This window comes from Atractosteus spatula, unplaced genomic scaffold (genome assembly GCF_055471065.1).
Source record: "Atractosteus spatula isolate fAtrSpa1 unplaced genomic scaffold, fAtrSpa1.hap1 Scaffold_101, whole genome shotgun sequence".
In the NCBI taxonomy this organism is placed as follows: Eukaryota; Metazoa; Chordata; class Actinopteri; order Semionotiformes; family Lepisosteidae; genus Atractosteus; species Atractosteus spatula.
The window spans coordinates 98,823-115,971 of NW_028296655.1; the positions used below are offsets into that span (position 1 = coordinate 98,823).

Sequence of the window (17,149 nt, forward strand, 5' to 3'; positions counted from 1 at the left end):
TGATGCAGAAAGTGCTCAAGCTGGTTGTTGGAGCATGTGGCGGCACCAACGCAGTCATCAATATATCGCTTGTAGAGGTCAGGGACAAAGCCAGTATAGGAAGTGAAGAAGCGTTCTTCTACCCAGCTGACAAAAAATATTGGCATAGCTGGGTTCCATTCTGGTGCCCATGGTGCCTCCACTAACCTGTTGGTAAAAAGTTATTGAATGAGAATGCATTCAGTGTGAGAACCAATTCTGTGAGGCGTACCAGGTTGTGGGTGGATCAAGCACTGTGTGTTTGTCCAGCATTTGCTTGAGGGCTGTAAGGCTGTCGTTATATGGAATGATGGTGTAAAGAGATGTGATGTCCATGGTAAAAAGTTAATATTCGTGGCCCTGAAATTGGAAGTCATTTAATAGTTGGGGCACGTGGTTGGTGTCCTTGATTTGTATGAGGGAAGACCTTTAAACAGCGGTCTCATAAGGCTCTTGAGAAAGTCTGAGATGGTCTGACAAAATACATTGCATGCCGATACGATGGGGTGTCTGGTTTGTGGATTTTGGGGAGGAGGTAAAATTGAGATTCATGGGGATATTCAATGATGAGCTGGTTCACCTCCTGGGGTGGTTCCTTACTGTTAATAAGGGAGATGATGATGGATACCACTTCCTTTTGGTAGTTGATAATCCTGTTGGAGAGGGACATTGGCTTAAGTGTTGGTTAGTTGTCTTTTTGAGATGGGATGCTTCACATGTCAATACCTCCACCAACAAATGACACAGGACATTTAAACCACTGCAATTTGTGAACATTTTTAAGAATTTTGTATAAACACCCAGTACCTGGTTCCGTTTTCAAAAACACATTATCTTGAATAAAGCTGTTGTAACAGAAAGAATAAGGTTCTGGATCCCGAGATGAAGTTAAACATGAGTTTATTGCATGCAAGGAACAATAAAGCTGAAGTCTTGTTTCCCGCCAAAAACAACAAAAACAAAGTATTGTTCCATGTGCCGGTACAAACTTTTAGTTTATATAGCATTTTCTTTTCCGCTTCTGACATCACTCTGTCTTATGGTAAAGAGGGGGGTCATGGTATTCGGCCGGTTAAGAGATCCTGGCCAAATGGTCAGTTTAAGATGACACCCCAGAGGGTTCCTAGCTTGCATCAGCAATCCTTATCCATTAACCCCCTTTTCTGCCATAAACTCCAGCTTGTGATTTAGAAGTCTAAACCTCATACAGAAAGGATTTAATTTAAATTCAGATCTTCACATCTTTCTTCAAAGCTAATCCCAAGTGTAAATGAGTTCATAAAGCCAGAATTACTATCTCCACGTCTGCGAAACACCTGACCATATACTGTATATATTCCAACTGTAGTGGAGGAAGGGAGTGTGGGGGCATTCTCAGTCTGTAATTGAATTGGGGCTTTGTATTCTTTGGATGCATTTATTTTCCCTCTTTAGTTGATCTTTTGAAGCCTATGAATGCGTATGCAGCTCCCTATGTGAATTCTTGGTTCTTGATTGAGAAGCTGTAGTGTCACAGGCAATTTCCAACTGGAATGAATTCCATCAAACATTTTGTAATACCGCTGGAAGTAGTAGAATTCTAGTCTAGGACTTAAATTGAAGCTAACCCCTTGGGCAATAAATGTAAATTGTAAATGTAAGTTTCTAACATCTTACTCTGTCCACTCACCAGACAGAAATATCCAGAAGAAAAAGACAAAACAAGAAGAAACAGATTTTTCTTCAAATACCACTTTTTCACATTGTATCCTGAAAAAAAGATTTCATCTTTCCCTGTGTCTCTCCCAGCCTGGATACAAAACTGGAAAAAATACAAAAAATGTTGAATCTTATTTGTTCTAAAGACGGGACCTGGAATGGTATTGCTCACATACCTGGGAATTTTGTAAAGTATTAAATAAAAGGCTCCAATTTTTTTTCTTATAAAACATACTTTATTCCGAAAAAAAACATCTCAAAAGTAAACATCTCACACATTAACACTCCATGTAGTAAAAACAACGGCGGAACGGCGGTGATTGTCTGTTATCAATCATTGCAAGTGTGGGCGGATTTGCGCTATTATGAGAGTCCCTCCAAACCCTACCACTTGCTGTTAACCATTAATCCCTGTACAGGGTCCATAGTCCTTTCCAGCGCTCCTTTGCCGTGGGGAAACCCCATTTGGCTACGTCGCGCTTCATCCTCCTCCTGAGGTCCGCCAGGATCCTCTCCTCCAGCTCTCTCGCTCCCCACTCGATGTTTTTCGATGAGATTGTTCCTCGCTTCCCACAGGCCTTTTTTTGTGAGGGACAGCAGCAGCCACATCAGGAACTGCGTCCCCTTGTCCAATCCGGTAGGTGCCAGTCCCAGCAGAATGTACTGGTAGCTGAGCACCGCACCCGTTTCCAGGAGTTGCATGGTGTTGTCCATTCTGCCCCACACCGCCTTGGCGAAGGGGCAGCTCCAGAACACGTGCTCCTGAGTCTCTTCAACAAAATACATGTCCTGGGGGCAATGCGGATTCCTGGAGATCAAGTGTCTGTAGAGGACCTCTCTGGTAGCCAGTCTCTTGTGTACGGCCATCCAGTTGAGGTCCTTCAGTTGATTGTCCAGTTCTTTAGGCTGCATCCTTTCCCAGACTTGTCTGGGAACTTGAAGCCTTTCATCGGCGACCAGATGCCCCCTCACCTCTTTGTACAGGGCTCTGTGGTTGGTGCAGAGCTCTGGCTGTCTCGTGGCCTCGTACCTCCTGCTCCACTTGACAGCATGGGTGTAGAACTCCGGTCGCCTCTCTGCCTTGGGCCCAGTGTTTGACCACTGGACCAAGTGCCTCATCGGGACGGAGAGCCACAGCCTGACAAAGTACTGGTACTTGTGGCCGATGGGCTCCCGCAGCGCCCGACAGAGGTTGCAGAAGAAGATGCAGTCGAGTTTCAGGGGAAAATGTGGGACATCTCGACCCCCTTCCTCGACCGGCTGACACATCCGGTTTCTCGTGATGTACTCGTACTTGCCGCCCCGGACGAATCCGAAGATCAGCGCTCGTCTGAGTCTGGCCGGCAGCGGGTACACCACCGCTAGGTAAACCAAAGCCGGCAGGACGTCTGCTTTCAGCACCATCACTTTCTCTGTGTAGGACAGCGACCGCGTTTTCCACAGACCCAGCTTCGCGTTCACCTTGGCGATCCTCTCGGTCTAGGTGTTTGTTTCGTTGTCCTGGCTCTGGAAGGAAACCCCCAGTATTCTGAGGGGCTCCAGCGCCGTCGTCCTGTGCTTCCAGGGCCCGAAGAACTTCAGTTTGCTCTTTCGGCGGTCGACCCCGAGGCTCTGGAGTATTGCTCCATGACCTGCAGGGCCCTCCTCAACCCCCTGTCCGACCTCAGGAACAGCGTCGTGTCGTCGGTGTACTGGGAGAAGGGTTTCCCCCGCGCCTCCCGGTATCTCCAGGCCATCGATGACAGGGTCCCGTCTCACTGCCTCTGCTAAGGGCTCTGTGAAGAGAACATAGAGAAGGGGTGAAAGGGGGCAGCCCTGTCGTACTCCGGATTCCGTTCACGTTCACTCTGCTGCCCACGTCAGAGTACAGGATCTGAATCCAACGGCTGAAACTCTCTCTGAAACCGAAGCGTTCCAGCACCCTGAACAGATAGCTGTGGTTCACTCTGTCGAAGGCTTTCTCCTGGTCCAGGCTGACCACCATCATGGGCACGTTCCGGTCCTCGGCCCAGGCGATGGCGTCTCTGGTCAGATGGAGGTTCCAGCTGACGGATCGCCCCTCCACCCCGCACGTCTGGTCGCTGTGGATGATGTGGGGGAGGGCGGTTCTCAGTCTGCCAGTCAGGAGCTTGGACAGGATCTTTACGTCCACGCAGAGCATCGTGATCGGCCTCCAGTTTTTGAGGTCGGCGGCGTCTCCTCCCTTGAAGAGCAGGGAGATGACGCCCTCCCTCATAGTGTCTCCGAGTTTCCCCCGGCGGAAGATCTCCTGCGCCACTTCCACCAGATCTGCCGCCAGGGTGTCCCAGAAGCAGGTGTAGAATTCCTTGGGGAGTCCGTCCGGCCCCGGCACCTTGCCATTCTCCATGGACAAGAGCGCCGCCTTCAGCTCCTCGGCCGTGATCGGACCCTCCAAGTCCTCCCTCACCTCCGGTACTCGTGCCTTCAGCCCCTCCAGAAAAGCATCACCTGCCTCCACCTCCGTCTGCTTTTCTGAAAAGAGCTCCTTGTAGAATGCGGTGGCCGCTTCTACTTTGTCACTCTCGTCCAGCACTTCCTCTCCATCTCCCCGTCTCAGGCTGTGGATCACCCTCTTTTTCTGGGCTCCTCGGACCTGATTGAAGAAATAGGAGGAACAGGTTTCATTATTTTCATAATGCTCCCTTTGTGCCTTGACCAGGAAAGCCTTGGCTTTCTCGGTGTGCAGTTTGCGGAGCCTCTCCTTCAGGTCCCGTGCCCGGGCTGAATTGAAGGCTCCTCCCCCGTTAGCCGAGCTGTACTCCTCCTCGAGTTGCCTCTGGAGTCGTGCAGCTTCCTTCCTCTCCCTGGCCGCCTTCCGTCTGCAGTACGTCTGCGCCAGGGTTCGGGTCCTGTCCTTCACCGACTCCCACCATTCCACCACGGAGCTGTAGCCGTCCCTCAGGTCGACCCAGCTCGCGTAGTCCTTCCGGAACAGTGCCCTGAAGTCGTCTTCCTCCAGTATCTCCCGGTTCAGCTTCCAGTACCCACGACCGAATGCCGGCAGGCTGGTGTTAGCCACCACCGTCAAGCGCTCGTGGTCAGAATACCACGCCGGGGACACCGTCGCCGACTCCAGGGAGCAGGTGGTGTGCAGGAAGATGTAGTCCAGGCGGCTGCACACTCCCCGGGAGTTCTTCCAGGTCGTTCCGGCGTCGTTAGGGCGGCACCGTCTGAAGCCGTCTACCAGGGAGAACTGCTTGAGGAGCGACTCCAGCTCTGCCGAGCTAGCGTCGCTCCCCTTCTCCCGGTCGACGTTGAAGTCCCCGCCGAGCACCACCTGTCTGTTGGTGGTGCAGCAGCTGGCCAGGTCAGCAAACACTTCCTTCCGGATAGAGGGTTCCGTCGGAGCATAGACGTTAATTGCTCTCAACTTCTGCCCCCTCCAGTCGATGTCTGCGACCAGGATCCGGCCCTGCACCACCGAGAAGGAGGAGACCAGCGCCATCTCTGGGTTTCCGAGGAGGATTCCCACTCTGGAAGAGTGGACCCCTCCTACGCTCCAGCATGATTCTCCCTTCGTCCATTCCCTGGAGAATGTCAGCTTGTCACTTTCATCCTTCAGGTGGACCTCCTGTAAGAAACAAACTGAGAGACTTTGAGGCCAGATCATGAAAGACTCCCCGTCTTTTCACTGGGTCTCTCAGCCCTCTCACGTTAGTTGTAAGGAAGGTTAGTTTCACAGTCATGATTAAACTAGTGAAAGTTAAACCTCCTCTCTGCACTTACAGTTGAAACCTGGGAGTCTACATCTGGGCACTGTTTAGCCTAGATGTAACTCCTCTCGTTCGGGTCCTGGGGGGAATATGCTGGGCTCCCTCCAGGTCTCGCAGGGGACTGAAAAGTAAACATGCTGGACAGGTCCAGCCCTACCATCAGTCCGGGCTCCAGGGTGGCCTCGAAGTAATCCTCGTCTTCCTCGAGGATACTCTCCGCCACCGCTTCGGGAAGACTCCTTTCTTCCCTTTTTCTGGGAGTTTCGGGAGCCTCCGGTTTCTCCTGGGCCTCGGGGGAGGGGGGCTCCAATTCCTGGGCTTCCTCTTCCTGTTGTTCCTGGGCCTCGGGGGAGAAGGGTTCCGACTTCCTGTGCTGCCTCTTCCTGTTGCCCCTGGGCCTCGGGGGAGGGGGTTACCTCTTCCTGGGCTGCCTCCTCCTGTTGTCCGTGGGACTCGGGGGAGGGGGGTTCCGTTTCCTGGGCCTCGGGGGGGAGGGTTTCCATTTCCTGGGCTGCCTCCTCCGGTTGTTCCTGGGCCTCGAGGGAAGAAAGTTCCATTTCCTCTAGGGCGAGGAAACGGTTCTCCCTTACCACTCTTTTCTTTTGTCCTTCCGAAGGTGGGTCCGCCCTGGGTCTCTTCTCCCGCTTTCGCTTTCCCTTTTTGCTGGGAGTTATCCAGGGCTCTTCCTCCGGTCGGCCATTTTGTCCTTCTTCCTGGCGGCCATCTTGTGGCACCGATGCGGCTGGGGGTGTGGCCTCGGCAGTTTCGGTCCTCAGCGGGGGAGGTGCGGATTCTTTGTTCTCACCCCTCTCCCTTTGTTTGGAGACCGGTTTCTGCCTGCTGGCTTCCACCACCTGCGCAAACGAAGGTTTGCTTACCTTGCATTGGCGAAGGAGGTGTCCCTCGGCGCCGCATCCATTGCACTTTTTGGCTGCCCGGCAGGTTTTTGCCAGGTGCCCGTCCTCGTTGCAGTTGTGACATCTGACGATGTCACATGTTTGCTTTGTGGCCGGACTGTCTGCACTTGCTGCAAAAATCCGGCATCCTGGGGTAGTAAAGGTACCCCGTCGGCTCCGATGTTGAAGCGAGCTGGGGGGTGCTGGAAACCGTCGACGCCCTCTGGGTCCTCTTTTAGGAGGACTCGGTACTGGCGTTTGCCGTACCAGACGCCTTCGTCCCTGACCTCAGTTGGTTTTCCCACCACGGTTACATACCTCCCTAGGTACGCTGTTATCCGTTCCGTAGGTACGTAGGGGTTGTATGTGCAAACCGTGATGGTCCTCTGGTTTGTCTTCCTCATAGGCTCCGGCCTGAAATCAGAGAAACCGGGGTGCTTACCTTTTTCCCTGATCAGTCTCGTTGCCTTTTCGTATGAGGCGTCCGTGGCCATGTAGGCCTCCATGTACCTCTCTGCCTTGTTGTCCTGGAGGCAGTAGAGGTCTCCGGCCACCAACTGCAAGATCCCTCTAAGGAAAGTCATGAAGAAGGTCTTCGCAGTCGGCATCGTCTCGGTCTTCTTCGTCCAGTGGAACCGGATCAGTGTCCTCTTGTCTGCCATCTCTGAGGGAGAGAAGAGGGAAAAAAGGAGGGAAAGCGGGAGAGCAAAGGGAGCTAAAGAAGCAGCGAGGGAGCCCTGGCCTTTGTCCTTGCGGGCAGAGCCTGGCTAGGTGCAGGCGCAGGAGTAGAGAGAGAGGGGAGAGGAGAGCGGAAAGTGCTTCCGGGTCTCGAGGAAGAAAGCAAGCACCGCGGGCAGGCCACGTGCACCTGCTCCCAGCCAAGAGGCCAAGGAGGCAGAGAGAGAGCGAGAGAGAGAGGGAGCGGATAGCGCTTCCGAGTCTCAAGGAAGAAAGCGGGCACCGCGGGCAGGCCACGTGTACCTACTCCCAGCCAAGAGGCCAAGGAGGCAGAGAGGGAGAGAGAGAGAGAGCGAGAGAGAGAGAGAGGGAGCGGATAGCGCTTCCGAGTCTCGAGGAAGAAAGCAGGCACTGCGGGCAGGCCACGTATACCTACTCCCAGCCAAGAGGCCAAGGAGGCGGAGCAAGAGAAAGGGGGAGGGGAGAGGAGAGGAGAGAGCAGAGAGAGAGAATGTTGCTGCCGGATCCCACCCAGCTCAGCTGCTGCTTGGCCTTAACCCCCTAGGCTCAACCTAGAGCGATACCAGCTCAAGCACTCTTCAGGATCTTCGATCGCCTTCTAGGCCTTTGGAAAGACAAGAACTGCGGGCATGCCACTTGAACTTGATCTTAGCCAAAAGGCCGAAAAGCGAAAAGGCCAGGCCGAGAGGGGAGACCTCACTTTCTCCAGGAACACCACTAAGCGGTAGAGTCCCACTCTCGTCCTGATCACTGGGTCCCTCAGGCTCTGCCTGACTTTCTTTCTGGGGTGGTACACCTTCATGATCCTCTAAAGATGGATCCGGCGGTTTCCCTTCTACCTCTTGTGGAGGATTGGGTTCTGCTGCTTCATCCCTCTCTAAAACTCCTTCCTGAATCACAGCCACCCCTGTGTGCAAGTCTTCCATCTCTTGACTGAACTCGGTTCCCATAATCCCCTCAGACTCTTCCTCTTCCCTCCTCTGGCCCTTCTCTCCATCTGGTGCCTCTTCTGAGCCGGACTCCACCTCCTCTACATTCAATGTTTTAGGATCTTCATGCTCCATATCTGATGATAACAGTCCTTCCTCCCCTGATGTTGAGAAGGTTTCCTTAGACCTCTTCTCCTCATTCCCGGGACTGTCCTCTCCTGGTGTATGCCTCCCCTTTCTTTTGTTTCCTTTTTTTCCACGGTCGTCCATCCGGATGTCGAAGGTCCCTCCTCTTCCGAATCCGCAACAGCTCCAACAGAAGGCAAAGGAACTGAAAAAAGTTCTTGATGTTCGTGGCTCAATCTTCTGTCCGGGGCCTGCTGTTCTCGCGCTTCCCTCCGTGTAGATGGGCCCTCCCCAGGATCTTGGTCAGTCGCCTTCCGAGGATCCTCCCGGTGAGTATTGTCTCCTATTCCTGTCTTGCCTTCCTTGACTACTGATGTCGCAGAAACTGCACTCGTAAATTCCCTTTCAGAAACAACAGAAGCAAAACTCCTAGCCTTCTTAGGACACATTCTGTAGGTGTGGCCTTGTTCTCCACACAGATTGCAGACTAAGGGATTCCTGCAACCTGCTGCCACATGCCCTGCTCTCCCACATCTTCTGCACATCTCAGTAGTGCAGTCTACAGAGATATGCCCTAGTTGTCCACACCTGCGACAAGTTCTCAGGTGCCCGGGGTAAAGCACATAGCCTCTATTTGGCCCAATGTTAAAATTAGCCGGGGGGCTCATAAGGCCGCCCACCTCCACGTAGCATGCACGGAAATGCACCATATACCGACGCTTGCAAGTCCAATAGCCTTCTTCATCTATAATCTTCTGTCCCTCCCCATGAATATCCATGTACCTTTATAAAAAGGTGACAATTTCCGCTTCCGGCACATGAGGGTTGAACATGTGGACTACCAACGGTCGTAATTCTCGCACAAACAAAGGTTCCACGTAGAAATGGCACAATGGCTCCCGCTCCTTCATTAATTGCGCCCTGCACCAGACTCTAGTACATTCTTCCCCTGACGTAACTGTCAGATCAAAAATGCACTTCCCCAGGAAATCCTGAATAGCCAAAACATCAATCTTCTTAACTCCCAAAACCCTGTCCACAATTTCCTTCTCAAACCTTCCTCGAATCATCCACTCCCCTCTCTCGTCTCGATTTTTAAGAACAAAGCGCACAGTGTCCCTCATTTGTCCCTCAAGGGACATCGGGCGCATGGCCGCCGCAATAGAAGGCATCTCACCCCTCGTCGTCATCGGGGAGCCCCACCTTCACCCCCTGGGCTCAACCCAGGGTGATTCCAGTGGTGGCTCTGCTCTTCTTCCTGCCGCTGCTCCCTCCGATGTCCAGAAATATGACTCCTCAGTAGTGCCTTCTTCAATGTTGCAAAAGTCTTCTCCTGTAGTCTTCCACCGACTCTCCCTCCACGCCTTTCACGACCCCAGGCAAGCTGTCGAGCCGCGGTCAAGCCACGTACTCTCAGGATCTTGGCCAAAAGGCCGAGAAGCGATGCACCTAAAGGCGCGGACCAACACGCGGGCGTTCCGTTGGCACACAGTGGCGCAGGCCGACTCCTCTGGACTCCGCACGCACACGCACGCACACGCACGCACACGCACGCACACACACGCACACACGCCTGCCAGGAAAAAAAAGAAAGAAAATATACCAAGTTTTTTGGAGGGAAAATGCCTGGCTGTTGAAAGGGGCCTGCCTGCAAGGACGGGGACACACACACACGAGCCAGGCCTGCCTCCCAGGAAAAAGGAGGAGAGACACAGAGACACACAGATGGACGAGAGATGAGACCAGAAAAGAAGGAGCTCCAGTCCACCTTGCTTGCTTGTTTGCTAGCTAGCTACGTCTGTCTTTTCACTGCTGAGAGAAGGTAGTGCACCGTTCCCGGAGGCGCTGCAATACCGGGCCGATGCGTGGAGAGGACGGAACAGGCTCCTGATCCAGCTCCCTGTTCCAAAAATCCGTTTAATATGTGGTCCCCTGATGGGGGACGTATCGGATATTAAACTGATAAGAACAGATTTTTTTTTGGTTTAAAAAACGGCACACAACACCCACAACTACCCAGTCACTACCACCCTACACAAACATCCCTCTAACTTCCCGTGATCAGCTCCTTCCACCGCTCTTTTGCGGCATCAAAGCCCCATTTCAGAATGTCCCAGTGCACTCTTCTGGCTACTTCCTCCTTCACTCTTCTCACAATCCCTGAAGCCGGCTTCTCCACTCCATGTTTAATAAGGTCAGTCCGGGCGTCCCACAAGAAGGCCTTGGCCAAGCTGATCGGAAGCCACAGGAGCAACTTCCGGTTCCAGGCTCGCACGCCGAGTAGTCCCTTCATGATGACTGTTCTCGTAACGGGAATCGGGCCTTACCTGAGCGAAAAGGGTCCCGCAGGAGCTCCATACTTTCTGGGCAAAGCCACACTCCAGGAAGACGTGACTCAGTTTCTTCCCCTTCTCAGCCGTGTCGCGGGCACAGGCGCTGTTTCGATAGCCCATGCGCATGCATCACTGTCCTGACTGCCATTCGACCCCATACACCGAGCCAGTTCAGGTCTTTGAGTTTGTTGTCCAAACCTTTCGGCTGGACCTGCTGCCAGACGGTGCTGGACACACCCGGAATCGCTGGTCTCTCCGCCATCTTCACTATCTTATAGCTCAGTCTGTGATTCAAGGAGCACAGCCCCTCCTTCACCTCCGGGTGTGCCCGCAGCCACCGCACTGCGTGGCGGTAGTGCAGCGGCAGCTTCTCGGCTTTAGGGGTCGTGTTGGTCCAAACAGTCAGGTGCCCAAGCTTGCTGCGAGCTAAAGGCTCACAAACCGGCTGCACAGATGGGGTGGGTTCTCGTGCAGGACCGTACATAAGCTTGCCACAAAGGCACAATCCAGCTTCGCCGGGAAATCGAGGATCGCTCTGCCCCCTTCGGCCAAGGGCCTGTACATGTCGACCCTCTTGATCCTCTCGTGTGTGTGTCCCCAGACGAAGCTGAAAATGGACCTTACCAGATCTTTCCTCCGCCTGATAGATAGGGGGTACACTACCACCAGGTGGAGTAGCAGAGGCAGGATCTCCGTCTTTAGCACCAGCGCTTTCCCAATCCAAGTTAGTGATCTTTTTTGCCAAAGGCCTAGCTTCCGGTTGGTCTTCCGGAACCTGGCCTCCCAGTTGAGACTCACGGGGTCCACGGTGTGAAAGCTGACCCCCAAGATCTTTACCAACCCAGCCGTCGGTGTCAAACCGCCAAAGTCCCTCGGTTCACTCGGCCAGGTCCCAAACATCTTCGCTAGGCTTTTCGCTCTGTTCAGTCGAGCGCCGGTGCCCTTGGAGAAATCCTCCACGATGCTGAGAGCTCTCCCCAAGCCACTCTCGGAGCTCAGAAAGAGCGTGACATCATCTGCATATGCGGCGATCTTCGCCACCTGGCACTGGAATCCCATCCACCTCCGGGTCTCTCCTCAGCTGGTCCAGGAGGAGCTCAATAAAAATCACATACAACAGGGGCGAGAGAGGACAGCCCTGTCGCACACCACACCGCACTGGAATACGCTCACCTAATGCTCCGTTGACACATACCCGGGATGTCACGCCGTCGTACAGGGTCTGGATCCAGCCGACAAACCTGTCCGGCAGACCCTTCCTCTTCAGGAGTGCCCACAGAATTCCATGATGAACCCGGTCAAAGGGTTCATCATGGCCACACGCCACGCCACACGTCTGATCAGCCCTCACCAAGGCCAGCATCACCGCTCTCAGGCGGCCGCCCAGCACCCTGGCCAAAAGCTTGTAATCGGTGCACAGGAGCTGAATCGGCCGCCAGTTGCCCAGGTCTGCATTGTCTCCTCCCTTGTGGATCAGGGAGATGATGCCGATCTTCATAGTAAGCCCAAGTCCATCATGGTCCAACGCCTCGTTGAACACCTGCACCAGGAACGGCTCCAGTTGGTCCCAAAAGGCGAGGTAGAATTCCGTCGGTAGACCGTCGATGCCAGGGACAGTGCCCTTCCTCATGCCCAGCAAGGCAGATCTGATTTCTGCACCTGACACTGCCCCGCCCAATGCAGCGGGGTCGTCTACCGTCTTCTCCACCCCGCCCAAGATCCTATTCCTGATGCTGGGGTCGGTCTCCTTTTCGCTAAACAAGGTGTTGTAGTACTCTGTGGCACACTCTAACATCCCGGGTATGTCAGTGGCTACAGACCCGTCTGCCCTCCGGACGCCTTCAAAGAGGCTGTGCTCTTGCAGCCTCCTCACGGCGCCGAAGAACTAGGACTAGCAACTTTCGTCACTTTCCCTCCAGACTCCCCGTAATCTGAAAAGAAAGTCTTCGGCCCACTGCAGCCACTTACCCCTAAGCAGGCTCCTGATCTGAGTGACCCGCTCGCCGTTGAAGGCGCCCCCCTGGTTCAGTTGTGCGTACAGTGCTTCCAGCTCTTCCTGGAGCTTAGTGCACTGGCGTTCATCCAGTCTTCGGCGGATCTTACAGGACTTCTTAGTTACTACCGAGATGGTGTGCTTGCAAGACTCCCACCAGTGCACTGCCGAGCTGAAGGACTTCCTCCTCTCACTTAGCACTGTAGCGATCTTCCTCCGGTATCTCGCCTCCTGCAGGACTTGCCTGTTAAGCTTCCAGTAGCCTGCATGGAAGCGGGGGTCCTCAACACCGAAGGAGACCATAAGCACGTGGTCGTCCGAAAACCAGGTGGGGGTCACTTGCCTGCTTAGGGTTGCCCAGTTCGCTGTGGTGAAAACGTAATCCAAGCGCCTGAAGGTTCCCCTTCCATTGTCCCAAGTGTGGTGTGCGACGCCGCGAAACCCATCCCTCAGGCCGAAACCCGCAATCATGGACTGAAGCAAGTGGACGCCCTCGCTGTGTGCGTCCCCCAGGTCAATGTTGAAGTCCCCGCCAATGATCAGCTCCCTGTTCGTGTACAGCAGGGGCTCCAGATCTCTCAGGAAGGCACCCTGCTGCCGTCTGTTTGCCGGGACATACACTGCGAGCAGTCTGGTCTTAATTCCTGTCCGGGTCCCGTCAACCACCAGCAGGCGTCCGGGGACCACTGAGCTGACCACCTGAGCGGAGAACTCTGGGGAACCGCACACGATGCCCACACCGGAGGAGTTCACCCCCCCCCCAACGCTCCACCACGAGGGCCCCTGCGTCCACTCCTTCTGGTAAAGCTTCACGTCCTTGTGGTCCTTAAGATGGGCCTCTTGCACAAAACAGATGTCAAAACGCCTTTGGGACGGGTCTCGGAAGACCCCGACCCTCTTCACCTGATTCCGCAATCCCCTCACATTAGCCGTGGCTACTGTGAAGGTCATAGCGGCTCCGGGGGGCTGTCACTCTCCATACTGTCACCAGGGCTAGAGCTAGACAGTCGCTCTACCCCGTTGTACTTCCCAAGCTTTCGCTGTCTGAGTCCCCCATAAGGGTGACTGGTGGGACCGGGCTCACGCCCATCTCCATGTGGGGGTCAGGGTCGGGAACAAGACTGGGATCAGGGACGGGGCCGGGGTCCAAGTCAGGCCCTGGGTCGGGGCCAAGACCAGTGTCAAGGACAAGGCCAGGCGTGCTGGGCTGACAGGTCGCCATCGGACTCCCATCTTCCACAGCAATTTGCAGAACCGAGTAAGAATTCCAAGATGTAACTCCGTCTCCCTGCCCCGGGGGGAGGGTATCTGCACTGCCTTCTAGCTCTTGGTCACCCTGAACTAGCTCAGGTCCTGCCTCCTCTTCCATCTCCTCCTGGTCCACCACCACCTCCTGGTCCAACAGCGCCTCCTGATGGTCACCCCCGGACTTCTTCTTCTTATCCTCTGACTCCGTCTGCCCCTTGCCAGCCTTCACCCGCTTCCTTGATTTCGTCTTCACCACGGGTGCATGATACGTCGCCCCCTCCTCTTCCATCGGCCCTGGTGCTGCAGATTTTCCAACTTTCACCAGAGCAGGCCCCTCCTTCACAATATCTGCCTAGCTCCCCTTGGTTCTTCCAACTACCCGTGATGGTCCTTCCAGTGGATCTTCCTCAGTCTCTTGCTTTCTCACCTTCCCTTTCCCCTTCCGTCTCGGTCTCACCACCGTCTGCCACTCGCTCTCCTCCACGCCTCTTCCAGGGGCTCCTCTGGCTTCGGGCTGGCCATCATCTCCGTTGTCCTCTGACCTGCTCTCCCCTACTGCCAGACCGACACCTTCATAAAAATCCGTAATAAAGTCAGCGTTCCTACGACGGCAGTCACGGTACAGATGTCCAGTGGCGCCGCACAGCGAGCATTCCTTAACTGGACAATGCCGTGTCTCATGACCCAGTTTGTTGCACTTCCTGCATTCAGTCACCTGCCACTCAGCCTCCCGGTGCCCATACTCCCGACACTTGCGACAAAACACAGGCTGATTTCCATAGTAAAGGTACCCCCTACCTGATCCAATTGCAAAGGTGGCAGGCGGATGGGCAAATCCGTCCGAGAACCTGTCGTCCCTCCGCAGCTCGACGCGGTATTGCCTCTTCCCTGTCCAGACCTTGCGCCGATCAATAATGAGCTTCGGCGGCTCCAGGACCTTCCACATAGCGACGGAGAAAGGTGGTGACATCACAATCCGGGATGAAAGGAATGAACATATGAAGGATCACCATCCTCTCGCTGTCGCTCTGCAACCCCACACATTTATAATTTTCCAACCTGCCACCTTTTAGAGCTGTTATTACCTGCTCTGTAGCATGATGGCGCCCCTTCTCAGTCACAAGGGAAAGATCCATAAACCGCTGTGCCTGATTCCCCTGCAAACATTTAAGTTCTGTGGCTTCTAACCGCAATACGCCAAATACTACCTCGTCTTCGAAGGCGTCCCTCCCCGGCATTTCCCCGTCCGCCTTCCAAAGAAAACGGATGATCTTCCGAAGGTTGGGACCCTCCTCCGCCTTCCTCGCTGCCCCAGGGTCCGCAGCCATCGTTACACAGCCTTTTCGGCTGCCGAAGCAGCCTTCTCACCTAAACTGGGGTCTTCAAGGGTCCAAAACGTCCAATCCAAAAACCGCAATCCAAAACGCAGTCAGGCGAAGTCCAAGGTCCAGAATCCAAGAAATCCAACAGCGCAGTCCTCTCCGGGTAGTATCCCTTCCGGCGTTCTCCTCCTCGGTCTTTTGGAGTTCCCTCAGCCGCGGTCAAGCCACGTACTAAGATCGCAGCCAAAGGCCGAGAAGCGATGCCCGACGCCGGCCTTGGGCGGGGGCGCGGGTGTCTGGCTGGCGCGCAGCGGCGCAGGCCGACGCCTCTGGAGCCCAGTCCGCACGCGGCTGCCGGCCGCCTGGACCGCTCTCCCCCTCTCTTGCCTGCCTGCTTGCTCGCCTGCCTGCCCGCCAGTCCCGGGCGGGGGCCCTGCTCTTTGATCTCCTGTCAACGGCCTACTTGAAATTCCTAACACAAACAAATCCTTCCATCTTTCTTTTGCCGCAGAAAATCCCCACTTCTTATATCCCACTTCAACCCAATTTCATATATCATGTCTCACTCTCCATACCACAGCATTCACTGGTCCTTGCACTCCATGTTTCACCAAATTTTCTGTCTTGCCACACATACACATCACTATACTAATCAACAACCACACCAAGAACCTCTCATTCCACTTCTTTACCCCAATCAAACCTTTTATCGCCATCTCGTAGCTTAACCTTTCCGTTGGGGGAAAAAAAAGATGGCGCCCACCCTGTGCACTCCCTCCACACCCGTTGTGTAAAGTCACACTCCCAAAAAACGTTTAACTGTTTCCTCTCTGGAACACTGCAAACGGGGACATTCATTCTGTCTGGATAAGCCGTGTTTATTCAGAACCTCTCTGACTGCCAATCTACCCCATATGCACAACCAGTTGAAGTCACACATCCTGTTATCCAAGGGTTTGGGTTGTATGCGTGTCCAGGTTCCGCGGTACACTCCCACCACTGCTGCACTGTTCTTTCCTCAACTTCTTGTACATTGCCCGGTGGCTGAGAGAAGTTAAGCCTGCCTTCACTGCCTGGTGGTCTCTCAGCCAATGTACAGCGTGCCGATAGTGCCAAGGTAGTCGTTCTGCTTTTGGCGTGGTATTTGTCCACTGTACCAGGTTTCATTACAGGGGCGAACCACAGATGGACGAAAAATTTGCAGGGATGTGCTGGGTTGCCATGCAGGACTTCACAGAGGCTGGAGACGAAGGCACAATCGATCTTCAAAGGTAAGTCTGGGACCCCTCTTCCTCCTTCCTCCACTGGCCTGTACATATCCGTGCGCCTGATGTATTCGTATTTTTGCCCCCATATGAAAGCAAAGACCGCACGTAATAGTTCCCTCCGTAATCTGGCCGGCATAGGGTAAACCACTGCCAGGTGGAAAAGCAGTGGCATTACCTCGACCTTCAGAATCGGGACCTTCCCAAGACGGGACAACTATCTTTGTTGCCACAATCCCAGTTTTGTATTCACCTTTATTTTCTCCTCCCAGTTTAGCCGAGCAGCACCCTCGGTGTGGAACAGGACACCAAGGATCTTGACTGGGGACTGCACCACTGAGAGCCCTCTGATCTTGTCCTTTCTGTCGCTCCAGGTACCCCAGTACTTGATCGTGCTCTTACTTTTGTTCAGTCTTGCCCCCGTGCCGGCTTCGAATTCCTGAGCTATACTCAGTACTCGGTGCAGACTCTCTTCTGAGCTCAAGAACAGGGTGATGTCATCTGTGTACAAGACAGCCTTCACCTGTCTTCCCTTACTTCCTGGCACCGTAACGCCTCTCACTCCCTGATCTTCCCGGATCTGGTCCAAGAAGGGCTCTAAATACAAAATATAAAGCAGAGGGGACAGGGGGCACCCTTGTCGCACACCACAAGAGACGGGGATTCCTCCGCTTACCGCACCATTGATGCGCACTCTTGTTTCCACTGACCTGTACAGCGTTCTTATCCACTCGATAAACTTCGTACTCGCTCCCATCTTTGCTAGTATCTCCCATAAGGCTGCATGATGGACTCTATCAAACGCCTTATTTTGGTCGAGATTAACTAGCATCAATGGGAGCTTTCTGTCATCCACCCACTCCACCACGTCTCTTACGAACTGTAGAT

General features: G+C 54.1%; 1 pseudogene; it reads right to left on the reverse strand.

Moving 5' to 3' along the window:
- Nucleotides 1-9,920: 9,920 nt before the first annotated feature.
- On the reverse strand, nt 9,921-10,099 carry LOC148810238 (U2 spliceosomal RNA; annotated as a pseudogene).
- Nucleotides 10,100-17,149: the final 7,050 nt, after the last annotated feature.